This window comes from Lethenteron reissneri, unplaced genomic scaffold (genome assembly GCF_015708825.2).
Source record: "Lethenteron reissneri isolate LAM-NWPU_2019-01 unplaced genomic scaffold, ASM1570882v1 scaffold_113, whole genome shotgun sequence".
NCBI classification, from domain to species: domain Eukaryota; kingdom Metazoa; phylum Chordata; class Hyperoartia; order Petromyzontiformes; family Petromyzontidae; genus Lethenteron; species Lethenteron reissneri.
Genome location: NW_026890816.1, coordinates 151,369 through 179,310, shown reverse-complemented (window position 1 = coordinate 179,310; position 27,942 = coordinate 151,369). Strand labels below are relative to the sequence as shown.

The 27,942-nt window shown below is 45.1% G+C and overlaps 1 pseudogene; it reads right to left on the bottom strand.

Moving 5' to 3' along the window:
* Nucleotides 1-1,519: 1,519 nt before the first annotated feature.
* On the bottom strand, nt 1,520-27,562 carry LOC133361535 (zinc finger protein 420-like; annotated as a pseudogene).
* Nucleotides 27,563-27,942: the final 380 nt, after the last annotated feature.

Genomic DNA, 27,942 nt, shown 5'->3' with positions numbered 1-27,942 from the left:
CTGGCCGTGCAATATCTAGCGAAGACGGCATTGACGAAGGCGGCGAAGATGACAGCCACGAGGAGATGAACCCTGAGCTCCCACTCTCAGCTGCTTTTATGCTACCCAGTGTGGCCTGGCTCCGCCCTGGCCGTGCCTCCCTTCTCGAACCCACTAGCAGGTTCCAGGAGCTTCCAGATGGAGTCTTCCGTGACCCTTGCCCCAGTTCTTCTTCCCTGCCGACACACCGGTGTATATGCTCACTGGCGTGTGTACTATTTGTCGACCGCAGTTGCCGTTGCTGGACAACAGTCGGCGTTATTACACTACACTAGTACAGCACACCGGTGTGTTGGAGAACAAATCGCGTAGTGGCGGGTTTCACTAAACATTTAAATTAATGTGATCTAATTATGGGCAATTAAGCTCCACATTAATGCAAATATTATCATAATATAGTGAATGCTTGGGAGCTTATTGGCTCTTACTCCTGTTTAGAGATCTACCCAACCCAGAGGTCAGCAAATACTGGCTGCTCTTACTTTGCAGGTTGAACCTAGGAATTGAGTGCAACTTGTCATCCTTTCATAAAAGACCTGTGACAAATCTATTGGAGCTTCATTGTCTCAAGACTACACATCTACCGGGTCTCCATTTGACTTTGTATTTTCTAAGAAGTCGAGCCACACTTCCACAAACTGCTGGGAGTTGCCTCACATTTTACCATCACTTCTTCGCTCTTCACTGCCGCATCTTCACATTTCACCTACGCCTCTTCAAATTTCACCTTGATACATTTTAAAGTGTCCAAGCTGGGATTTTCTTGTAGTTCTTATCATTAAGGATGAACGCCTTGCAAGACTTTTGACTTTCACAAGCCGATTTGAGACTCTGATCCTTGGGGATCTTCTGATGCCTGTGTTCTCTGGTGATTTTTAAGAGCAGGTGAACTTGAAAATGCATTCCCCAACCACACACTGCACATGAAGGGTTTCTCCCGTGTGTTCTCTGGTGGATCAGAAGAACTGATGACCGTGCAAATGCCTTTTCACAGACAGTACTTTCTTTGGTGTTCTTTTAGTCTTATTAAATAATCTCAAACACAACTGTCGGCAGTGGCAGAGCATACTTGTCAAAGACACTCAATTGATTTTGATAACGTTGAAGTGTTGTGTAAAACTAATTATTACTGGCCAAGACTAATTAGATAATCCATTGAAATTGAGCGAAATACAAGTAACTTTAATCGCTCTAACAGCTACAGGCTTAGTGCGGCCTGGAAGCATATTATTTTAAAAAGTATATATTACAATTCCCATTCCTTATAGGGGAAACAAATAGCAATTAACAACAATTGAATGATTACCAATCTCCTTATACGTATGTAGTGCCGTAAATGGGCCAAACTTACCGGCAGTGGTAGACGAGGTCCATCTGCAAGGGTGCCCCGTACCGCCAAAAGGGGGGGGGGGGCTGCGGGGGATCTACGATCCCACGTAACGCCACCCCTTGATGGGCAAAGGGACATTAAAGGGGACCTCCTCAGTCGATCGGGACCAGTCACAGCTCAAGACCCAAGACCAGCCAGTATAGGACCCTGGACCCCCTCGCCCCGCTTGTCCTTGTAAGGGCCGGCACGCTGTGCGGGCAGTGGTGGGACTCTGGGACTTCCGGCTCTACGTCCTTGTAAGGGCGAGTTCCAAGGAAGCCAGAGTCGAGACCCGCACCTTGGCTGGGTCGGGTCAGGTAGCCTCCCCTAGGGTAATTGTAGCCGGAGGACCCGAGAGCGTAGCCAGAGTAGGCTGTGTCCCTAGGCTGTGTCCCTAGGTTGTAACAGAGGACTGTTGGAGTGTGGTATCGTAATAAAGAAGTTACGTCTACAAGTGTCTCCGGAACCCATTACACATAAAAGCCAAAGTTGTGATTATGTGTGTCTGTTCAAAATGTTTAGCGTACTTCCCGATATGCAACAAACTTGCCATGTGGGTACTTTCCAGACTGTACACACTTTTTTTTGGGGGGAGCATATATTTTTTGCACGGTGAGCTGTGACATCAAATCTGTCATGTGACCCGCGCATGTGGAAGCGTAACGCATTGTAGTGTAGTGGTTAGCGGGCTGCGCTACGAACCTGGCGATCAGAGTTTGATTCCCGCTCACGGCCACTACCGGTGACGATAATTTGAACCGGTCCGGGCCTCCCCTAGGTCGACTCAGCCTCAAACGAGTAACTGGTATGGTGTGTGAACATCGCCACTGGGGAGACAAAGGCGGCCAGGCGTAGTGAATCCAAGTCCCGGGCGAAGCCAGGTAGTAAAGCTAGTCAATTATATAATTACAATACCCTCCCTGTCTCGAATCACTGCACCAGATTGAGCTAAAAGATGACATCACCCTGTTGCTCCATTTAAGACCGGGAGCGAGTGGAGGGCCTCACCATTCTGGCAAATTGCCCGATGATGCTGGATGTAATTACCAGCGAAATGTTGTACTAAAAATTTTAAATGATGTTGAATCACTCAACACACCGGTGGTGGGCTAAAGTAGTGAACTATTTGTCTTGGTAAAAAACGCGACATATTTTTTTTACTGTTTGTCAGTGTCGGATGGTGGAGGGTTACGACACATTTGACTAATATTGGTCGCGAAAGCCTACGTGTTAAACTGACCATGTACTCTGTTAGCTACTGGAAGACAAAGGCGGTTGGGCGAGGCTCTGATCCCGTGGAATACATATTATCTTAGTCGTTTGATTGACATATTTCGCATTATCTCTTCCGAATGACCCTAGGTCTAATACTTTCATAATTACTTGGTTTATGCTTAACCAAGATTTGTGGTATACCATAGTTGTTACCAAGGATATTACGAGGGTTTAATTAACATTTGTTCCCAGTCTGTATTGCCAGGGATCCGTGCTTCTTATTCTCAAGTTATATTTTGATATCCTGAGGTTGAAGATATAGCTAAGCTTAAAACCTTACTGTTGTATTTTTAAAAACCCCAGTTAACTCGTAATGATTAACTGCCCTTGGGTGAATTTCGCTGTCCAAGGGAGGTTCATGACCACTGCTGTTTTCGTCTTTTGTTTTATTGTGGGGTTTTTCCTTTATGGCGGCCTTCTCTTGAAGTCAACTAGGGACTTCCCGCAGAATCTCATTATCCCCCCCCCCCCCCTTGGGTTTGCCATTTTTATTACATTTTATGACTTCCCAAACAGGCTTATGAGTAATTATCCTCCAGCTGTCTTTTGCGTGGCAAGGCAGGAGGCAGGGGGAGAGACTCACCCTTTCCATGCCACAGCGCTACATCCCGATCAAAATTATTACAAAAAAATCACTCATATTAATTTTATGGAAAAGACATATATACAACATGCTCTTCGAGTGTTTGTGATGAGATGATACAAAACAACTGAGTTGCTGAGGCAATTAAGCAAGCACCATATAAATGCTAAAATTATTATAACATAGTATAACAGAGAATGCTTCGGAGATTATTGGCTCCTGGTTAGAGATCTACCCAACCCACAGGTTCGCAAATACTGGCTGCTCTTACTCTGCAGGTTGAACCTAGGAATTTAGTGTGCAACTTCACGTTATTTTAATTAAAGGCCTGTGACAAAGGTGCATCTATTGGAGCTTCATTGTCTCAAGCTTACACATCTACCGGGTCTCCATTTGACTTTATATTGTCTAAGAAGTCCACCCACACCTCCACTTCCACAAACTCCTGGGAGTTGCCTCGCTCTGCCTCACAGTCAGAATTCTCCTCCTGCTTCACGTTGCCTCCATCGATGTAAAGGTCCGATTTTGGAGTTGAATCTTCATCTTCACATTTTACCATCGCTTCTTCGCTCTTCACCATCACTTCTTCACATTTCACCACTTCAAAATCCACCTTGACACATTTTATTGCGTCCAAGCTCGAATTAAATTCTGGTTCTTTTTTCAGCAGGGATGGGCTCATTGCAGCACTTGGACTGACACAAGCCGATTTCAGACTTCGCTTCTTGGGGATCTTCTGATGCCTGTGTGTTCTCTGGTGTCTTTGAAGATGTGATGACAGTGCAAACGCCTTCCTGCACAGAGTGCAATTGAAGGGTTTCTCTGTGTGTGTTCTCTGGTGGCTCTGAAGATGTGATGACTGTACAAATGCCTTCCCACACACAGTGCACTTGAAGGGTTTCTCTCCTGTGTGTGTTCTCTGGTGGCTCTGAAGATGTGATGACTGTGCAAATGCCTTCTCACACATAGTGCACCTGAAGGGTTTCTGTCCTGTGTGTGTTCTTTCGTGGTCGTGAAGATGTGATGACCGTGCAAATGTCTTCTCACACAGAGTGCACTTGAAGGGTTTAGCTCCCGTGTGCGTTCTCTGGTGGCTCTGAAGATTTGATAACGTTGCAAATGCCTTCTCACACACAGTGCACTTGAAGGGTTTATCTCCTGTGTGTGTTCTCTGGTGGCGCTTAACATTTGATAACGTTGCAAATGCCTTCTCACACACACTGCACTTGAAGGGGTTCTCTCCTGTGTGAGTTCTCTGGTGTTGTGTCAAACTTCCAGTACGATCCGTGCTGTCTGCATACTGGTCGCATTGTTTCCTTCTTGTACCGAGCTGCGCCGAGTCCCTTTGCTCCATCAGACCAATTCTGCAGAGGAAGAGTCAGAGAAAGCGTCAGCTGCAGACAGAAAAACATATCCAAACCATCTACGTCAGTATCAAGGCACAGAGGAATGCATATATACACAGTCACACATGACTTACACATCTATACTTATTCATATATTAATGATATAGTGAAAATAATTCCCCAATTCATCACGCGGGTTGTTAAGACACACAATGAGAGGGCAAATGGTCATAAATATGCCTGGATGCTCTAGTATCTTCAAAATGAATCTTTACCCAAAACTTCAAGCACACAATTTCGGCTGTCTAGCTATGAAATGAATATTTAAGAAAAATTCAGCTATAATAACAAAGTGTCTTGAAAATAATACTATTTGTATTATGCAGAAATACATAAATTAATGTTCAATCGAAACTTCGAGGTGGAAGCCAGGCTCAGATTTGCTTGAATGCTCGGATGAATAGATCTAACTTCAGCTGCATACAGTGAGGGAAAAAGTATTTGGTCCCCTGCTGATTTTGTACGTTTGCCCACTGACGAAGAAATGATCAGTCTATAATTTTAATGGTAGGTTTATTTAAACAGTAATAGACAGAATAACAACAAAATCCAGAAAAACGCATGTCAAAAATGTTATAAATTGATTTGCATTTTAATGAGGGAAATAAGTATTTGACCCCTCTCAAAACATGACTTAGTACTTGGTGGCAAAACCCTTGTTGGCAATCACAGAGGTCAGACGTTTCTTGTAGTTGGCCACCAGGTTTGCACACATTTCAGGAGGGATTTTGTCCCACTCCTCTTTGCAGATCTTCTCCAAGTCATTAAGGTTTCGAGGCTGACGTTTGGCAACTCGAACCTTCAGCTCCCTCCACAGATTTTCTATGGGATTAAGGTCTGGAGACTGGCTAGGCCACTCCAGGACCTTAATATGCTTCTTCTTGAGCCACTCCTTTGTTGCCTTGGTTGTGTGTTTTGGGTCATTGTCATGCTGGAATACCCATCCACGACCCATTTTCAATGCCCTGGCTGAGGGAAGGAGGTTCTCACCCAAGATTTGACGGTACATGGCCCCGTCCATCGTCCCTTTGATGCGGTGAAGTTGTCCTGTCCCCTTAGCAGAAAAACACCCCCAAAGCATAATGTTTCCACCTCCATATTTGACCGTGGGGATGGTGTTCTTGGGGTCATAGGCAGCATTCCTCCTCCTCCAAACACGGCGAGTTGATGCCAAAGAGCTCCATTTTGGTCTCATCTGACCACAACACTTTCACGCAGTTGTCCTCTGAATCATTCAGATGTTCATTGGCAAACTTCAGACGGGCATGTATATGTGCTTTCTTGAGCAGGGGGACCTTGCGGGTGCTGCAGGATTTAAGTCCTTCACGGCATAGTGTGTTACCAACTGTTTTATTGGTGATTGTGGTCCCAGCTGCCTTGAGATCATTGACAAGATCTTCCCGTGTAGTTCTGGGCTGATTCCTCACCGTTCTCATGATCATTGCAACTCCACGAGGTGAGATCTTGCATGGAGCCCCAGGCCGAGGGAGATTGACAGTTATTTTGTGTTTCTTCCATTTGCAAATAATCGCACCAACTGTTGTCACCTTCTCACCAAGCTGCTTGGCGATGGTCTTGTAGCCCATTCCAGCCTTGTGTAGGTCTACAATCTTGTCCCTGACATCCTTGGAGAGCTCTTTGGTCTTGGCCATGGTGGAGAGTTTGGAATCTGATTGATTGCTTCTGTGAACAGGTGTCTTTTATACAGGTAACAAGCTGAGATTAGGAGCACTCCCTTTCAGAGTGTGCTCCTTATCTCAGCTTGTTACCTGTATAAAAAACACCTGGGAGCCAGAAATCTTTCTGATTGAGAGGGGGTCATGCGTTTTCTGGATTTTGTTGTTGTTATTCTGTCTCTCATTGTTCAAATAAACCTACCATTAAAACTATAGACTGATCATTTCTTTGTCAGTGGGCAAACGTACAAAATCAACAGGGGATCAAATACTTTTTTCCCTCACTGTACATGACATCATAACAACAGTCTGGACCACTGAATGGGTTCCGCAGGACTGGAAGGATACCCTAGTGGTCCCCCTCTTTAAGAAGGGGGACCGCACAGACTGTAACAACTACAGGGGCATCTCACTCCTCAGTGTGCCAGGGAAGGTCCTGGCAAGGATTATTCAACATCGCCTTGCTAGGCACGCCGAGGAGAGGCTTGCAGAGCCCCAATGCGGTTTCAGGAAAGGGCGGTCCTGCACAGATGCCATATTTTCTGTCAGTCTGCTACAGCAGAGGTGTAGGGAATTCCAACTAGACCTACATCTCTGCTTTATTGACCTGGTCAAGGCCTATGATACCATTAGTAGGCCTGGGCTCTGGGTTGTTCTTCGTGATTTCGGAGTCCCTGACCCTCTGCTCACGATCATTAAGGACCTTCATGATGATGAGCGGGCCCGTGTAAAACTAGAAGAATCACAGCTGTGTTCGTTAGTTTCTGAAAACGCTTGTCCTGGTGAGGGTCGTGGTGGCAGCATGCTGAGTAGGGTGGTCCAGGTCTCTCTTTCCCTGGCGACAGACTCTAGCTCAGACATGGGCAAAGTACGGCCCCTGGGCCGTATACGGCCCATTGGGCTTTTAAATCCGGCCCGCCGAACTTGTCCAAATATTATTATTAAATTAAATTTTACCTTCCTCCTGTAATGCCCCCATTTCCCCATTAGATAGAGCACTTTGACCGGGAGTGTGGTGTAAAGTAGAACCTCTGGTTACGACCATAATTAGTTCCATAACTTTGGTCGCAACCCGATTTGGTCGTGACTCGAACCTAGTTTCCCCATTGGATTGTATGTAAATACGATTAATCCGTTCCAGACTCCTACGAACTGTATTTAAATATAGTTTTTTTAAGATTATTAAGCACAACAATAGTTAATTACGCCATAGAATTCAGTGTAATAGTAAACTAAATGTAAAAACATTTAATAACACTGAGAAAACCTTGAACAGAGAAAACTAACATTGACGCATCAAGGTTTAGAATCGTTCAACAAGATGATTGTTTCGTCTGCTACATCAGTCGGTCGATTCTGAGAGAGAGAATATTCGTATGAGCAATTCATGTTTCTATTGAAAGTAAGTTAACAGTAATATTTGGGTACAGTATTGTTTTTGGAAGCATTCACCGTAATATCATATGAACGTTTACTTCACCGCATCATCGTATGAATGATGCGAGAAGAGATTAACGGGTTCTTATGTTAGCGATTTACGTACTCGGCGCTTTCGCTATCTAAATTACGGCTTGAATGAGGGGGGAGGGGTATGACTACACTCACAAAATTAATATCTTACTAGAAATTTTATATAACAAAAGTTATATACATAACTGTTACGCTTTGCGTAATTCAACAAAACAAACACAACTTAACTCCGAGTTCTCTCCGAATTTCACGAGTCCGTTCTAGACCCCAGTTTTTTGTTAAAGAGTTTTAAGCACAGAAAACATAATTAAAGTTTGAAAAATCATTAATTATACAAACTTTTCAATAATTTACTTCTTCACTTCGATTTAAATTTTCGTTAAAACCTTCTTCTCACCAACATTACCACTCATTAAAACTTTCTCCGAAGGCAAGTTTGTAAAAGAATGCATGGTACAGACAGCAGACATATTGTGTCCGGAGATCAAAAGAAAATTTGAAAAAGTCAGTTTATCACGCAGGACTGTGATTCGCCGTGTGGAACTGATTGATGAAAATATAGCCAGTCAATTAAACAAAAAGTCTGATTCCTTTGAATTATATTCACTAGCACTGGATGAAAGTACGGACATAAAAGACACTGCTCAGCTCATCATTTTTATCCGAGGGATTGACGACAGTTTTGCGATAACAGAAGAGTTTTTGACCATGGAGTCCCTGAAAGCAACAACGCGGGGAGAGGACTTGTATAACCAGATATCTGCTGTCATCGAAAGAATGAAGCTACCTTGGAGTAAACTTGTCATTGTCACAACGGATGGATCGCCAAATTTAACTGGAAAAAATGTTGGGCTGCTGAAAAGAATCCAGGATAAAGTGAAAGAGGAAAACTCCGTCCAGGATCTTATTTTCCTTCACTGCATCATCCATCAGGAATCCCTGTGTAAGTCTGTATTGCAGCTTAATCATGTCGTGAATCCAGTCGTAAAACTTGTGAACTGTATACGAGCAAGGGGACTTCAGCACCGTCAGTTTATTACCTTCCTGGAGGAAACTGATGCGGATCATCAGGACTTGCTGTACCACTCTCGTGTCCACTGGTTAAGTTTAGGGAAAGTGTTACAACGAGTGTGGGAGCTGAAAGAGGACATCATCGCATTTTTGGAGTTGATGGGGAAATCTGACGAATTCCCTGAGCTAAGCGACAAGAACTGGCTTAGTGACTTTGTGTTTGCTGTGGACATATTTTCACACATGAATGAGCTGAATGTGAAACTGCAGGGGAAAGATCAGTTTGTTCACGACATGTACAAACATGTGAAAGCCTTCAAATTCAAGCTCACTTTGTTCTCCGGACAAATTGCGAACAAAAAATCTTTTGCTCATTTCCCCACACTTGCCATGCAGGAGGAGGCACCGCGAAACGCAAAAAAATACAGCAAATCACTTGAGGACCTGCACGGAGAATTCTGCCGTAGGTTCTCTGATTTCTAAAACATTGAACAGCCACTTCAGCTGGTGTCCTGTCCCCTGTCACAAGACCCTGAAACAGCACCACATGAGCTGCAGTTGGAACTGATAGATCTTCAGTCTGACTCCGTCCTAAAGGAGAAGTTCAACTCTGTTAAACTGAATGACTTGTATGCTTCACTTAACAGAGCCACGTTTCCAAACCTCCGGAGGACTGCACAGAAGATACTGACTTTGTTTGGCTCGACTTATGTGTGTGAGCAGACATTCAGCGTCATGAACGCCAACAAAGCCCGTCACAGATCATAGTTAACGGATCAACACCTCAGATCTATCCTGAGAATTGCCACAACCAAAATAACTCCAGACTAGGATGCACTGCCAAAAATGGGAGATCAACAAAAGTTCCCACTGAAACTGAAAGTGATGATGTGTTGCTGCAGCGAGGTTGGAGCCAAATCTCCGAGACACAGCCTGCGTGGCTGCTCTAACCTGTTAATGTAGATAATAAAGAAGTTCAAGTGAGGTAATTGGTTTGGCGCAGGCCTCAGATGTTTTCATGATGTTTGATCAGTCACGTTACGACATGTTTTTGTATTGTTCATGTTTGTGCAATTTGTTAAATTGCCTTGCAAATAAATGCTTTGCTACCTGTTAAAGGCCAAATCCTTTCATGTAATGATTTTTACATGTCATTTATATTAGTTCACACAAACACTCCATCCACCTGTTCCTGGCCCGGCCCCTCTGTCAAATTTTAGAACTCATTGTGGCCCGCGAGTCAAAAAGTTTGCCCACCCCTGCTCTAGCTCATCCTGGAGAATTCCAAAGTGTTCCCAGGCCAGCCGAGCGACATAGTCTTGGGCCAGCTCCGGAGTCTTCGCCCAGTGGGACGTGTCTGGTAGAGTTCCAGGGGGAGTCTATTGGGGAGCATTCTTACTTATAATCTATATTGATATCACCCATAGAGCCAGGCCCAGGGGTTGTGTTCACAAAACAAGCACCTCGTGGCTGTGTGACCCACGTAACTCACTAAGGCCAACTCGAATTGGCTAAGTGGTGCCATCCCGTGCGTCGAACATCCACAGGATGAAGGGTGAGAGGCGGGTGCGATGCCAGTATGGCAGGGAGAGGGATGGTCTCAGATGGACTAGACATTGGCGATGGACACTCAAAGCTTTGTATGGAGCAAAAGTCCAGGCACCTTCCACACAGTGTTACAAAGTCTAATGAAAGAATGCTGCTCGACTAATTTTAAATGAGACTTTGGCTGCCAAACCAGAGCTGGTCGTGAACACATCAACCCGGTATGGAAGCTCCTCCAACACTTGTAGAACTGCCTGATTATTCACGTAGAGTTGAGCAGGTGCAGTGTTGTATGTCATTTATTTTTGTGAAACATTTGCAAGGCCCCATTTCATGATGAAATTATCAAGGCACAGAACAAGATTCCCTAATTCCATCTCACTGAGTAGCCATTACCAAATAATCAGCAGATGAAACATGGTTGACCAGGCAGGGAACGATATTTTAACTATAACCAGGCATTGATTAGCGTATCATTGTAACCGCAACAAATGCAATGGTTTGTATATGACTATTGGGAGCTTCTCAAACTACATAGTAATTGAATATGCTATGTAATGTAATGCATGGGGCCAGAGTGAATTTCTGTCACAAGCCATGTTGAACAGGTTATGGCTCGGAATCCTGGTCACGCAGCGTTAGACCATCTTGCCCAAAATCAAACAAATCCTCAAATGTGAGCAGAGGCATAGATATGAATACAAATAACAACCCAAATCCCCAAGCCTCTTAATAGTACTATAGGCCTTAATTTAATTAAGAATGCAGAGATTTAGTTTATGTTGAAAATCCATAAGCCTCTGCTGTAGTCAATAGACAGAAAATACAGCAGCCCCTAGGTTACCATGGATGTTACATTCTTGGAAATTGCCGCTCGAAAGCTAAAAGCGCGACATTCAATACTTAAGCCTTACCTAAGTAATGACGTTAAGTAAACGTCAACTAAATTTTACAATTGAATGAAGTACTGTACTGTATTCCAAATAAACTATACAATTGAAATAAAGAAGACACCGTATACAAAAAGTATTCCAAGACGAAACATTGTATAGTATAAATCTATGAAGATAAAGCAGACTTTGCACTTGTGTAGATTTTTAGTGAACCAAATTGCGCCAACACACCCCAAACTTTCCACGCACACTCACGGGTGAGTTAGTGTGTTTTTGGCACAATTGTTTGCTTACCTTCTCACCTTCAACACCTATACCCCCCCCCCGCTCCTCACCTCCCGCCCTCGCCTTCTCTTGCCATGTGTTAAAGTCCGGGGCATTCTCAATACTTTCGGTCTGCCACACATGCAAACTCATTTTGACATTTCATCTACTACAATTCCACACACTCACCATAACATAAGTGTCTCCACTGCACTGCTATATTTGTTCTCACAGATCTCCTTGCATGTCTGACAACACATTGCAACAATGTCATCAACACCAAGATGCAAACCCTGCAAGGTGATGATGGCTACCATTTCCTACTCCGCCAAACTGACCCAGCAACAGGCTTGCCAAAAAAACATACGATTTCCGCCATGGAGGTCTTTGCCTTCAGGATCATGGTATGAAACGGCGGCTTCAATATCTTCTTGAGATGAAAAGAGCGCTTTCACCAATTTGCTGTCGACATGTATGCCAAAATTTAAGCTTCATTCAATTAAACCCATCAGATGGGAATACATCCAACAATGTCTATCCTGAAACTCTCCAAGGGCAACGATTTAAAAGCTGCTCTAATTATTAAACAAACAAGGCCCTGCGATTTTATAACACAACCGAAGAACCGTTACAAAAAACACATTTACCGACTTCATTGTCAGAAATCAATTATTCTAACAAAGCCAGCATGGCAAGACATTACTCATGTTTGATCAATATACTTTCAATGATGTTTGTGCGGTAGTGCAACGCTTAGCATGCTGAGCTATAATCCCAGTGAGCCGATTTATATTTCCACACAGCCAAGCCACAGCATTTGGTTGTCGCCTGCTGAAGCTGGTTGTAATTACTGGCGAAACGTCGTACTCAGATTGTAAATGTTGTGGCTTGGCTCTCCAACACACAACCGGTGTAGTGCTGCAATAGTGACGAATTGGCCACGTGCTGTTTATGTGACAACCCCTTTCTAATTGGCTGTCGGGTTTACCGACACATTTTTATTTTTACGCGACCTAACCCAAACAAACCTGTATTAAGGATATTTGGAATTTGCGTGTCTCTCTCCCCGTGGTCGCGTGGATTTTCCTCCGGATCCTCAGGGTTTTCCCCTCCACATTTAGAGTCAACATCACCACGCGTTTAGAGTATTTGACCGACAGACATTTCCACACGTTGATAAGCCACTTTGTTGTGGGCAGGTCGCTTCTGAAAACAAGAGCGGTATAGCAGCTGAAGTGGGCTTGGCCTGGTAAGAGAAAAAAAACTGTAAAAATAATTTTTAAAAAATGTAAAAGTAGTGAGCCAGATGAAGACAAATTAAACTTAAGCAGACCCCGCATTGTAATGTTCCAACCTGGACATCGATTCCATACTCGCTGCTACTCAATTGATATCCCTACGAGAGAGAGACGGAGCAAGGCTCTGCCTGAGTAAACAACAACAACCACCACGATGTGAACTTCTCACCTCGGATCTCAGTGAGCGCGCGCGCGGTGCAACAGCTTCCGGATATATCGTGACGTCACGCGGCAGCAGGAGGTGACATGACGTCACTAGCGGGGTTCATCACACAATCACCTCCCCAACAAGCAGCGGTGTAATTGAATACATTATGTTAATGAGCCGGGCCCATGTGGAGTGATTGGGCTTGGCTGCTGAACCCGTCGCAATGAAATAGCGACGGTTTTCATGAATAAATTATGTTAATGAACCGCCAGTCAAAAGCGCGGTGGAGGGGGTGGGATTGAATATCTTGGTGACATGACGTCACTAGCGGGGAACAGCTTTCCCTGGCGTCTCACGCCGACGAGTTAATGAGCGGTGACGTCACTGTGCGCGTGTACGCTGTGCGCGTGTACCCTGTGCGCGTGTACCCTGTGTGTACACTGTGTGTGTGTACACTGTGTGTGTGTACACTGTGTGTGTACACTGTGTGTGTACACTGTGTGTACAAACTGTGTGTGTGTACCCTGTGCGTGTACACTGTGTGTGTGTACACTGTGTGTGTGTACTCTGTGCGTGTACACTGTGTGTGTACACTGTGTGTGTACAAACTGTGTGTGTGTGTGTACACTGTGTGTTGGCACAGTCGGGGGTACAGATGGTGCATCGGCCAGTCAACTGAGTCAGTCGACCCATGGCACCTGGGTCTACCCCGTGCACATAGCCTGACACCTCAGCCAGCCATCTCATTGAGTAGCCATTACCAGATCATCAGCAGATGCAACAGGGCTGACCAGCAGGGAAACAGGTCCCTGCGGGGTGGGCTGGTAGGAACGAACAAATGAATGGCTATAATAAAATAAAATGGCGGGGGTACGATACGAAGGGAGAGTTTGAGGCCTAGTTCTAGGCTTTAGGCCTAGCTGTAGGCTTTAGGCCGCTGTGAGTTAATTTTAAACTATCTCAGGTAATTATAAGGGAATGTTACACTTGTTTAGCCAGGAAAGCCTCACTGAGTCTAAAGGTTTTTGTAGGGTCCTGCCAAGTGTTTGCAGTAGGGGGCGATGTTGCTACACGTAATCGGACATCGGACGGACGGACGATATAATCTATTGTAGGCTGGTTCACTTCGTTCCTACCAGTATAATCCCTTAACTATAACCAGTCATCGATAAGCATATTATTTTTAACCGCGACGAATGCAATTTATTTATACGGCCATTGTGAGCTCCTCAAACTACGTAATTCATGAACATGCTATGTAATGTGTAATAAACCCCGTTGAGACGTCAATTGAGAATTCTTTATTCAGTTTCGTTCACAGCTTCCACCACATTCGTTCCTCCAGTTCCCTTGCTCCTTCACGCTGTTGGCTGACAGCGTGAGAGAGAGACTGCGGCGGCCCGCCACGTGGCAGGCTCCGGACCACGGCACCAGCCACGTGGCTTCTCCGCTCCTTTAAATCCCTGGCCCACGTGATGCCCCGCAGCCAATCCTCAGCCACACCCCTGGAACTTTCCCGAAGCTAATGTACGGCTCCAGGGCCACGCCCCTAACTCGACTCCCCATTAGTTGCGGGCTGAGGCCGGCAGAGCCCATCATTATTATCCAGGTGTAACCTCACATTACAAATGTAATGCATTGGGCCAGAGTGAATTTCTGTCACAAGCCGAGTTGAACAGGAAATGGTTCCAACTCCTGGTCACGCAGCTTTAGATGGGCCTGCCCAAAATCATAAAAATCCTCAACGAATGTGAGCAGAGGCAGAGACATCGAAATCAAGGAACCCAAAGCACCAAGCCTATTTAGGGTACCATAGGCCTGCTGTACTCGATCGACAGAAAATACAGCCGCCCCTTGAATATCGTAGGTTACGTTCTTGGAAAATGCCACGCGACAGCTAAAAACGCGATATTCAATACTTAACCCTTACCCAAGTAATGGCGTTAGGTAAACGTCAACTAAAATTTACATCACAATTGAAATACGTACTGTATTCCAAATCAACTAAAAATTAAACTATTGAAATAAACATTGGGAAACCGTGTCTCATGCTTTTGGTTACAGGCCTACCCAACACTTATGGTCACACATGCTGTCTGCTTCTACTCGACCTTGTCCGAAAAGTCCTCCCAAAACTCCACATCCACAAATGGATGTGATTTGTCTCGGGCTCCATTAGTGACCTGGAAGTCAAACCCTAGAGCCTTCACAGGTCACCTTCACGAATGGTGACGTTTCCCAGCTGCCCTCTTTATTGGGTCCTTGCATCACAAACGATCGGCTTATGGAACTTCAAATTTCACACGTCAATCTCAGACTCTGCTCCTTGAAGACCTCCTTACACGTGTTTCAGTTTCAAGACAATTCAAAAGGCCTTCCAATTGTACATTAAGTGGTTTTTAATGTGTGTTCCCTGGCAGTTGTGAAGATTTGATTACTGTGTAAATGCATTCCAAGACAGTGCAGTCGTTAGATTCCGTGGAGACGAGTTCTGCTCTTGGTGACATCACAAGCCAGAGAGAGGGGGAGGCCCTGACGTAACCCACTCGTTAATTTGAGGTGACGTCTTCAGAGGGAGCGTCTACATATTTAGGTAAACATGTGGTAAACAAGGTGGGATATCAATGCAGACAGATATATCTAAAGTTTTATTTGAATAGAATTTAAAATTCAATAAAACCTAGGCTAGAATACAAATCTGTAACAAAAATCCACGATGCCTTCAAATGTGCTCTTTAAAGTACCTCCTTGAGAAAAAACAGATCGGCAGACATCTTTCATTCAACGTTCTCTACACGAAACAAAGGAATGTTTTACACAAACTATAAATACCACGGCCTTTTAGGAATGCATGTGTAATGGGTTCCGGAGACACTTGTAGAGGTATCTTCTTTATTACAATACAACACTCCAACAGTCCTGATACTCTGTTACAGCCTAGATACACTACTCTGGCTACGCTCTGGGGTCCTCCGGCTGCAATTACCCTAGGGGAGGCTAATTGACCCGACCCAGCCAAGGTGCGGGTCTGGACTCTGGCTTCCTCGGAACTCGCCCTTACAAGGACGTAGAGCCGGGAGTCCCAGAGTCCCACCACTGGCCCTCACAACGTCCCGGCCCATACAAGGACAAGCGGGACGAGGGGGTCCAGGGTACTAAGCTGGCTGATCTTGGGTCTTGAGCTGCAACTGGCCCCGATCGGCCAGGGAGCTGCCCTTTTATGCCTCGTCCCCAACGAACGAGGGGTGGGGTTGTGTGCGCCCCCAGATATCCCACAGAGCACGCACAGCCCCCCCGTTGGTGGCGCCAAAGGGCTCAACTGTTTGGGGTGCCTGGGATCCTAGCGCCTCGCGCCGAGGGCTTATCTGCCTAGGATCCTAGAGCCCCCAGCAGCCCCCCCTTTCTTATGGCACTACATATGTGTTCAGTACAAGCCACCTGTGGACTGGTTTTGGTGTACAATGTCTCAACAGTCCGGCTTGCTTCAACTGATGTTCATCGGCAAGGTCCATTTCAAGTCTCAGTTCGACAAAATGTATACGTAACACAAAATGATAATTAGTGTTCTTGTGGAGAATGTATCTCCTATACGTAACTTATAAGTGGCATACCTTAACTGATGAATGATCCGACTATGCTCCCGATTTCAAAGACAATGAGTTGCCCCAGTCAGATGCGTCCTGATTCACAAAAATACCCTTTGACTCGTATCACAAAAATAACAGCTCTCACGTGAGTTTTTGTACAGGTTACCACCAAAACAGATACTTTGTCCTGACAGCACATATTCCATGTTTGACATTAATAAACAAAATGTTGTATGTACGTACAAAATCAGACAGGTATTCTTTCAATTATGATTCAAAATAATCAAAGGGCACATTGGCAACATTTTATTACTATACTGAAATGTACTGCGTCACGTTGCAACGTATTTACAAGTTGATCTCTGCCGAGATGAGGCCTATATGTGCAGCACTCTCAGAGGGAAGCCAAGTAGTAGTACATTCTCTATTTATTGCAGAGGTTCAAGGTTCAAATCCGACTGGCATATCAATCATCTCCCCCGACTTACAAACTCATATCCACGTGGCACACAGGGGCAGATGCCCATAATGGGCACCCATCGAGTGTCTAAGATGAGATATGATACAAAACACTTGAGTCACTCCTGGTTAGAGATCGCCCCAACCCACAGGTTCACAAATACTGGCCACGCTTACACTGCAGTTTGAACCTAGAAATTGAGTGTTCAACTTCACATTATATTCATTAGAAAGGCCTGTGACAAAGGTGCATCCATTGGAGCTTAATTGTCTGAAGCTTGCACATCTACCTGGTCTCCATTTGACTTTGTATTGTCTAAGAAGTCCACCCACACCTCCACATCCACAAACTCATGGGAGTTGCCTCGCTCTGCCTCACAGTCAGAATTTAGTTCCTGTTTCACACTGCCTCCATCTATGTGAAGGTCCGATTTTGGAGTTGAATAATCTTCAAATTTAACCTTCACTTCTACGCTCTTCACTGTTACTTCTTCACATTTCACATTCGCCTCTCCATATTTCACCTTGATACCTTTCAAAGTGTCCAGGCTGGGATTGTCTTCTGGTTCTTGTTTCATGAACAATGGGGTCATTGCAGCACTTTGACTTTCACAAGCTGATTTCAGATTACACTTCTTGTGGATTTTCTGATGCTTGTGTGTTCTCTGGTGTTTTTTAAGATTTGATGACTGTGCAAACGCTTTCCCACAAACACTGGACTTGAAGAGTTTCTCTTCTGTGTGTGTTCTCTGGTGTTGTTTAAGAGTAGATGAATCTAAAAATGTCTTCCCACACACACTGCACTTGAAGGGTTTATCTCCTGTGTGTGTTCTCTGGTGTCGTCGAAGAGCAGATGAATCTGAAAACGCCTTCTCACACACTGCACTTGAAGGGTTTATCTCCTGTGTGTGTTCTCTGGTGTCGTCGAAGAGCAGATGAATCTGAAAACGCCTTCTCACACACACTGCACTTGAAGGGTTTATCTCCTGTGTGTATTCTCTGGTGGGTCTGAAGAGTTGATGACTGTGCAAACGCCTTCCCACACAGAGTGCACTTAAAAGGTTTCTCTCCTGTGTGTGTTTTCTGGTGGGTCTTAAGATTTGATGACATTGCAAACACCTTCCCACACAAAGTGCACTTAAAAGGTTTCTCTCCTGTGTGTGTTCTCTGGTGTTGTTTAAGAGTAGATGAATAAAAAAATGCCTTCCCACACACACTGCACTTGAAGGGGTTATCTCCTGTGTGTGTTCTCTGGTGGGTCTGAAGATATGACGACCTTGAAAATGCCTTCTCACACACAGTGCACTTGAAGGGTTTCTCTCCTGTGTGTGTTCTCTGGTGTCTTTGAAGATTTGATGACTCTGCAAACACCTTCCCACACACAATGCACTTGAAGGGTTTCTCTCCTGTGTGTGTTCTCTGGTGTCTTTGAAGATGTGGTGACTGTGCAAACGCCTTCTCACACACAGTGCACTTGAAAGGTTTCTTTCCTGTGTGTGATCTCTGGTGTTGTTTAAGAGTAGATGAATAAAAAAATGCCTTCCCACACACACTGCACTTGAAGGGCTTATCTCCTGTGTGTGTTCTCTGGTGGGTCTTAAGATTTGATGACATTGCAAACGCCTTCCCACACAGAGTGCACTTAAAAGGTTTCTCTCCTGTGTGTGTTCTCTGGTGGATCTTAAGATTTGATGACAATGCAAATGCCTTCTCACACAGAGTGCACTTAAAAGGTTTCTCTCCTGTGTGTGTTCTCTGGTGTGATTTGAGAATGGATGACCGTTCAAACACCTTTTTACACACACTGCACTTAAAAGGTTTCTCTCCTGTGTGTGTTCTCTGGTGGGTCTGAAGAGTTGATGACTGTGCAAACGCCTTCCCACACACAGTGCACTTGAAGGGTTTCTCTCCTGTGTGTGTTCTCTGGTGCTGTGTCAAGTTTCCAGTACGATCCATGCTGTTTGCATTCTGGTCGCATTGTTTCCTTCTTGTACCGAGCTGCGCTGAGTGCCTTTGCTCCATCAGACCAACTCTGCAGAGCGAGCATCAGCTGCAGACAGAAAAACATATCCACACCATCTCCGTGAGTATTGAGGCACAGAGGAATGCATATATACAGTCACACATGACTTACACATCTATACATATTCATATTTTCATGAAATAGTGAAAGAGATTCCCTAATTCATCACACGGGCTGCTAAGGCACACAATGAGAGGGCAAATGGTCATAAATATGACTCGACACCCAAGTGTCTTCAAAATGAATATTTACCAAAAACTCCAAGCACACAATTTCGGTTGTCTAGCTATGACAGGAATATTTATTTAAGAAAAATTAGCTAACATAGCAAAGGCTGTTGATACTATTTGTATTATGCAGAAATGTATAAATTAATGTTCATTTGCAACTTAAAGGTCTGAAGCCAGGCTCAGATGAGCTTGAATGCGAGGATGAACAGATCTAACTTAAGCTGCATATGTGCATTGTTAATTTCCTGACTGTTTCCATTCTTATAAAATCTTGTTCTGTACCTGTTGAATTCCATGACGAAATGGGGCCTTGCATATGTTCTACAAAAAGATCACCTCCCTGGGAAAATCTTGACTTAAAACTTTTGTGATAGCGGGAATTCATATTCTTTGGTTATTTCGGTAAAGTCACGTAGATATAAAATAATAATACAAATAAAGTGAATAGAAGAAAAAAAACGACTAATGTAGACTGTAGCCTGGTTCTTAACCTCGGTGAGCATACTGGCAGTCTATAATGTAGAAAATGTAGCCTGGTTCTTAACCTCAGTGAGTGTATTGGCAGTCTGTAATGTAGACTATTGCCTGTTTTATTGACAAGACCTTTGCAATGGACTAGACCTTGGCGATGGACACTCACAGCTTTGTATGTAAAAAAGTCCAGGCAGCTTCCACATAGTGTTACAGAGCCTAATGAAAAAATGCTGCTAGACTAATTTGAAGTGACACTTTGGATGCCAAATAAGGTCATGAACACATTAACCAGGTATAGGAGCTCCTCCACCACGTGTAGAACGACCTGATTATTCATGGAGAGCTGAGCAGGTGCAGTGTTGTATGACATTAAATTCCCAGGGAGGTATTCTTTGGGTCTTTCGGTAAAGTCACGTCACTTAACCGAAAGACCCAAAGAATATGAATTCCTGCAGTTACGAAAGCTTTAAGTCAAGATTTTCCCAGGGAGGTGATCTTTTTGTAGAACATATGCAGGGCCCCATTTCGTCATGGAATTCTCCAGGTATAGAACAAGATTCTCCAACTCAATATCATTGAGTAGCCATGACCAGATCATCAACATGCGTAACATGGTTGACCAGCAGGGGACGATCCCTTGACTATAACCAGGCATCGATTAGCGTATCATTGTTACTGTATGAAATGCAATTTTGTATAGGGCCATTGTGAGCTTCTCAAAATACATAATTATACTTAAGCATTACCTAAATAATGGGGTTAGGTAAACGGCAACTAAAATAAACATCACAATTGAAATAAGTACTGTACTGTATTCCAAATAAGGAATCATGTGTGCATTACCCACAATACTTGTGGTCAGAAAGCAAACAAAAACACTCTGCTAGAAAATGCATGGTCTGCTGCTGAGGCAGACCGTTGTAAAAGGTTTGAAATGGGTGTAGCCCAAGGATCATAAGGAAGTGGCCGGGGCTAGTGATGTTAATGTAATAAATTAGCATGTTAATGTGAAATCGAAGAGTAGTGCAATCCAAAGCGGCCTCCCTACAAGACAGAGAAGGAGCGAGGCTCTACCTGGGTAAACAACAACTACCACCACGACAACAATAACCACGATGTGAACTTCTCACTTCAGATCTCAGTGAGCGGACACTAAAATAAATCACGCTAGCTAACACAGAGCGTACGCCTGGGATACACTGCCGAGATCATCGATGACCTCGCCGCCGAGAAAGTTCAGCAGTATCTGACAAGCACAACCTGGTGGCAGCCAGATGCGAACTGCCCATATCCCCCATGTAACACCCTTGCCGAGCACGCGCACGTGTGTGAGAGATTTGCTCGCGAGCGTGCGCAATTCTGACGGCTGGAACAGGAGCACACCATTGCAAGTCTTCTTCCAGAGGAGAAGCTCGCGAGAACGGTGAGGGGGGGGGGGACGAGGGAGCCTCCAGGACCCCGTGAGACAATCCCAGGATGGGTGGCAGGGATACAGACCGGCATAGGAGATCACAGGCCATGTAACCCAAGTACGTGAGGAGGTAACCCAAGTATGTGGGGAGGTGACCCAAGTACACCTGAATGTTACCAAGCTGCAGTCTACAGCGGAGATAGTCCAGTCCGAGGTGGGAGGGCTACGCTCCATGGTCGGGGGGCTAACCAGGCGAGTATCTGAATAAGAGGCAGAACTCGAACAAATGCGCACTGGGAGGGTAAGGGGGAGTGGGCAAGGGGCCTCTTATGGAGCCACCGCCCTTCCCCGTACGTGCTATCTATGCGACCAATGGGGGCATCTCGTGAGAGACAGTCCCAAGATCGCCCGCGCGAGAGAAGCACCAGGGTTAAACACCAAGGCCTCCCTAAAGAGGGGACCACAGAGGGGTGCAATCCACGTGGTCCCAACACAAATAAACTGTCATGATAATGGTAACGAATGACCCCCACGCAGATATTGACAACAACACCCCAGAATGCGGCGACTGCGGGTGACTGGCTGCGGGAGCTGGTGGCAGGAATAATGGGGGCCACGTGGCTCGTGGAAGGGCAGGTGAACAGGCGGCAAACCCGGATTCTGCTGGACGCGTGGGGCGGTAATGTCACTCATGAGTGCAACACATTGCAGCGTGGTCGGGGTTGAAGTGGGCCGCCGACAGGCCCCGGATCGTGCGCTGCACACTGCAAGTGGAAGTGGGATGGGACTGCTGGGGAGGGTCACCCTTAAGGGTCGCCTCGGACACCAGGTGAGTAACCAGGAGTTATACGTGTCGAGCGTGTTATGTCACGAGTGTATTGCTGGTACCGACCGCCTGGAAAAGTTGGGGCTCAACGTGCAGCCCCGCCGGCGATGCGCCACCATGGAGGGCAGCGGGGAGCGGATTCCTTTCTTGGGACAAGAGCCGGGTTGCCCTAGCTTCGAGCCCGTGGCCGCTATCCTGGCGTCAGCCGTCACCGTCGGCATTGGTGTTCCACTGGGTTTTCCGTTTTTCTCCCAAACCTAAACTCAAAATATAGTTGGTGGTGGTCAAACAGTCCAATGCAGGAACCTCCTGAAACATAATCTTTAACTGCTAAGTAAGAAATTAAATTGGAAAACCCTCAAACACAGTACACTATTTTTATTTTACCAGGTGAGGCCATCTGAGCTGCATAGCTCTTTTTCAGAATCGACCTGGACACAAATGATAGCTCAACTTAGTGGGTTAAAATATGGAAATGTATTGCAGCAAAATTCTCAAAATGAATGTTTCTAAAATGTGGAGAAAAATCAATGCCACAACAGGGAGAGAGAGAAAAAATAAAACATGTAAACTGCAATTATAAATGCGTCAGGGTTGGAATCGAACCCACGACATTCTGAATACCATGTGAGGTAGTTGACATCTTGCCACCCTAGTACAATATATCACACACAAACACATTACAGAGAATTCTAGATTTGAAGCTTTCGTGACTGCAAGGATTCATATTCTTAGGTTTTTTCGGTAAAGTCACGTAGGTAAAACATCAAAATTAATGAAAATAAAACAAAAATCACGACGTTTCGGAGGCAACACAAGTCTCCGTCATCAGGTGGGACCGTCACAGCCGAATTAGCTGCATCAAGTGAGGCAATGATTCAAGATGTAATCCCTTATAAGCAAATTGAAGGGGTGGGGGAGAGGGGGGGAGCTCATCAGAATGTGGTAGCCAATGAATGGAAACGTATCGAGAGGGAGGGGGGCGGGGCTCAAAGACAGCACGGAGTGCTCAACACATTGGGCAGAGAGGGGGAGGGGAGGCCTGATACACATGATAGACAAAAGAACGAAAATGCCCATGTTTATACCAATGCTGGCTGAACAATGAAGAGAGTACTGTTAAAAAATAACTGGGAATGTTAACACTCGGTAAAGTAAAGTAAAATAGTGCCTGTCAGATAAGATGGTCCAAAAAGGTGTAATTAAGTCTTTTTTGCGTGGTTGATAACATCTTTCCAATGATTACTAAGTTTGTACCCATCATCACGGTTGAAATTATGTCTGTTTGTATATTTGTATGGCTTTGTGTACAAACCTTTGATGGTAGCCGGGAGGTTTGCAGAGAACCTTGGTCTCGGAAAAGACAATTTCATGAGAGCCCACCGAGTTGTAGCAATGATCGGCAACGGCAGAAGAATCAGTTCTGCCGTGTTTCAGATCTGACTTGTGCTTGCGGACACAATCAGAAACATGACGTTTCGTTTCTCCAATGTAGCAATCACCACAAATGCAACTCAATTTGTAGACTCCAGAATACTGTAAGTCAGGAACAACATCCTTCACAGATGGAATCAGATCACGGATTTTATGCACTGTACTGAATCGGACTTGGATCTTATGTTTGTTTAGAATTTTGGAGATCTTTTTGGTCACGCCTGCTATGTATGGTAACGTGATGGTTTTGGTCGGAGTTTCATGTGGCTGTTTCTGTGTGGTGGGAGAGACAGCTTGGCGGATAGTACGGTCAGAGTATCCGTTCATCCTGAGGGCCCGATGTACATGTCTTAATTCACCGGTCAGGTGGTGTTTGTCAGAAATGCCATGGGCTCTGTGGTATAGCGTTTTGATGAGAGAATTCTTTTGAGATGGGTGGTGGTGGGAATCCGGTTTCAAGTAGGAATCTGTGTGGGTGGCTTTCCTGTAGACAGAATGTCCCAAGGATCCGTCAGGCCTCCTCTCAAACAGAATATCCAAGAATGGTAGTTTACCGTCTTTCTCCACTTCCATGGTGAATCTGATGGATGGGTGTCTAGAATTGATGTGGTCCAAGAAGTGGTTCAATGCTGGGAGGCCATGTGGCCAGATGACAAAAGTGTAATCCACATACCTCTTCCACAGGGAAGGATGCAGGGTGGATGTCTGGATGGCGTCTGATTCAAACTTTTCCATGAACATGTTGGCTATAACTGGTGACAAAGGGGAGCCCATAGGGGTACCCTCATTCTGTTTGTAGAAGGTGCCATTCCAGGTAAAATAGGTGTTGGTGAGGCAATGTCTAACCAGCGCAGGTGCATCAGAATTCAATCCATGTTGGACCAAGTCCTCAATTATTGTTAGGGTGTCCGGTACTGGGACTTTGGTAAACAAAGATACTACATCAACGCTGACGAGGATGTCATCAGGTGATAGTACCATGTCCTTAACCATAGAGACTAATTGGGTTGAGTTGAGTACTGCCGAAGAGGTCTTGCCTGTGAAGGGGAGCAGAGTATCTGATAGAAAACGGGCTAGTTTGTACGTAGGAGAGTTATCGTCGACACAATGGGTCGTAGCGGGGTGCCTTCCTTATGGATTTTGGGAAGACCATAGAGTCTGGGAGGTCTTGCCGCCGATGGTTTTAGAGAGGGACGTTTGCTTGGTTCGATTAGGGAAGTCGAACTCGTGATGATACTGTTGGTTTTCGTCGTTAGGCTTTTAGTGGGATCGTTTTTAATTTTGGAGTAACTCCCATCATTAAGAAGGTCCAGGATTTTGTTGTTGTATGAATCTTTATCCATGATGACCGTGGCATTGCCCTTGTCTGCCGAGAGGATGACTATATCATCTCTCTTTTTTAGGTCCGCGAGTTCAGAGCGTTCATTTTTGCTGATGTTACTAGTGGGTTTCTTAGCATTCTTAAGAATAGTAGCTATTTCAGCTCTTGCTACATCCACATGGATGTGTCCTATGCCTCTGAGGGCTACATCAATCTGAGAAATCATATCCTCTACTGGTATATATATAGGGGTGACGGCGAAATTTAGTCCTTTGGCCAATACCGTTTTTAGAGTGTCAGAAATTGGGATGTTACTCTGATTAATCACGGTCTTGTTAACATCCAGCTTTGCGATGTGTGGCTCTAATTTCTTCTTAGATAGGTTGAATTTAGAAATCAGCTAACCTGATTTGGGAGTTACTCCAAAATAAAAAACGATCCCACTAAAAGCCTAACGACAAAAACCAACAGTATCATCACGAGTTCGACTTCCCTAATCGAACCAAGCAAACGTCCCTCTCTAAAACCATCGGCGGCAAAACCTCCCAGACTCTATGGTCTTCCCAAAATCCATAAGGAAGGCACCCCGCTACGACCCATTGTGTCGACGATAAACTCTCCTACGTACAAACTAGCCCGTTTTCTATCAGATACTCTGCTCCCCTTCACAGGCAAGACCTCTTCGGCAGTACTCAACTCAACCCAATTAGTCTCTATGGTTAAGGACATGGTACTATCTCCTGATGACATCCTCGTCAGCTTTGATGTAGTATCTTTGTTTACCAAAGTCCCAGTACCGGACACCCTAACAATAATTGAGGACTTAGTCCAACATGGATTGAATTCTGATGCACCTGCGCTGGTTAGGCATTGCCTCACCAACACCTATTTTACCTGGAATGGCACCTTCTACAAACAGAATGAAGGTACCCCTATGGGCTCCCCTTTGTCACCAGTTATAGCCAACATGTTCATGGAAAAGTTTGAATCAGACGCCATCCAGACATCCACCCTGCGTCCTTCCATGTGGAAGAGGTATGTGGATGACACTTTTGTCATCTGGCCACATGGCCTCCCAGCATTGAACCACTTCTTGGACCACATCAATTCTAGACACCCATCCATCAGATTCACCATGGAAGTGGAGAAAGACGGTAAACTACCATTCTTGGATATTCTGTTTGAGAGGAGGCCTGACGGATCCTTGGGACATTCTGTCTACAGGAAAGCCACCCACACAGATTCCTACTTGAAACCGGATTCCCATCACCACCCATCTCAAAAGAATTCTCTCATCAAAACGCTATACCACAGAGCCCATGGCATTTCTGACAAACACCACCTGACCGGTGAATTAAGACATGTACATCGGGCCCTCAGGATGAACGGATACTCTGACCGTACTATCCGCCAAGCTGTCTCTCCCACCACACAGAAACAGCCACATGAAACTCCGACCAAAACCATCACGTTACCATACATAGCAGGCGTGACCAAAAAGATCTCCAAAATTCTAAACAAACATAAGATCCAAGTCCGATTCAGTACAGTGCATAAAATCCGTGATCTGATTCCATCTGTGAAGGATGTCGTTCCTGACTTACAGTATTCTGGAGTCTACAAATTGAGTTGCATTTGTGGTGATTGCTACATTGGAGAAACGAAACGTCATGTTTCTGATCGTGTCCGCAAGCACAAGTCAGATCTGAAACACGGCAGAACTGATTCTTCTGCCGTTGCCGATCATTGCTACAACTCGGTGGGCTCTCATGAAATTGTCTTTTCCGAGACCAAGGTTCTCTGCAAACCTCCCGGCTACCATCAAAGGTTTGTACACGAAGCCATACAAATATACAAACAGACAATTTCAACCGTGATGATGGGTACAAACTTAGTAATCATTGGAAAGATGTTATCAACCACGCAAAAAAGACTTAATTACACCTTTTTGGACCATCTTATCTGACAGGCACTATTTAACTTTACTTTACCGAGTGTTAACATTCCCAGTTATTTTTTAACAGTACTCTCTTCATTGTTCAGCCAGCATTGGTATAAACATGGGCATTTTCGTTCTTTTGTCTATCATGTGTAACAGGCCTCCCCTCCCCCTCTCTGCCCAATGTGTTGAGCACTCCGTGCTGTCTTTGAGCCCCGCCCCCCTCCCTCCCGATACGTTTCCATTCATTGGCTACCACATTCTGATGAGCTCCCCCCCTCTTCAACTTGCTTATAAGGGATTACATCTTGAATCATTGCCTCACTTGATGTAGCTAATTCGGCTGTGACGGTCCCACCTGATGACGGAGACTTGTGTTGCCTCCGAAACGTCGTGATTTTTGTTTTATTTTCATTAATTTTGATGTTTTACCTACGTGACTTTACCGAAAAAACCTAAGAATATAAATTACAGTGAAACCTTGGATAAGCCACTTTTTGTGAGCTGGTCGCTTCTGAAAACAAGTGCGGTATAGCAGCTGAAGTGGGCTTGACCTGGTAGGATAAAAAAATAAACTGTAGAAATAATTAAAAGAAACAAAGTTTCAAAGTAGTGAGCCAGATGAAGACAAATTAAACTTAAGCAGAGAATTAAAGCAAATGCAATCAGGCGAGGGCAGGAGGCAAGGCCCCGCATGGCTAGGCCCCGCGTTGTAATGTTCCAACCTGGACATGGATTCCATACTCGCTGCTACTCAATTGATATCCCTACGAGAGACGGAGCGAGGCTCTACCTGGGTAAACAACAACAACCACCACAACAACAACAACCACAACAACAACAACCACCACGATGTGAACTTCTCACCTCGGATCTCAGTGAGCGCGCGCGCGGTGCAGCAGCTTCCGGATATATCGTGACGTCACGCGGCAGCAGGAGTGACATGACGTCACTAGCGGGGTTCATCACACAATCCCTCCCCCAACAAGCAGCGGTGTAATTGAATAAATTATGTTAATGAGCCGGGCCCACGTGGGGTGATTGGGCTTGGCTGCTGAAACCGTCGCAATGAAATACCGACGGTTTTTATGAATAAATTATGTTAATGAACCGCCAGTCAACATCGCGGTGGAGGGGGTGGGATTGAATATCTTGGTGACATGACGTCACTAGCGGGGAACAGCTTTCCCTGGCGTCTAACGCCGACGAGTTAATGAGTGGTGACGTCACTGTGTGTGTGTAAACTGTGTGTGTGTACCCT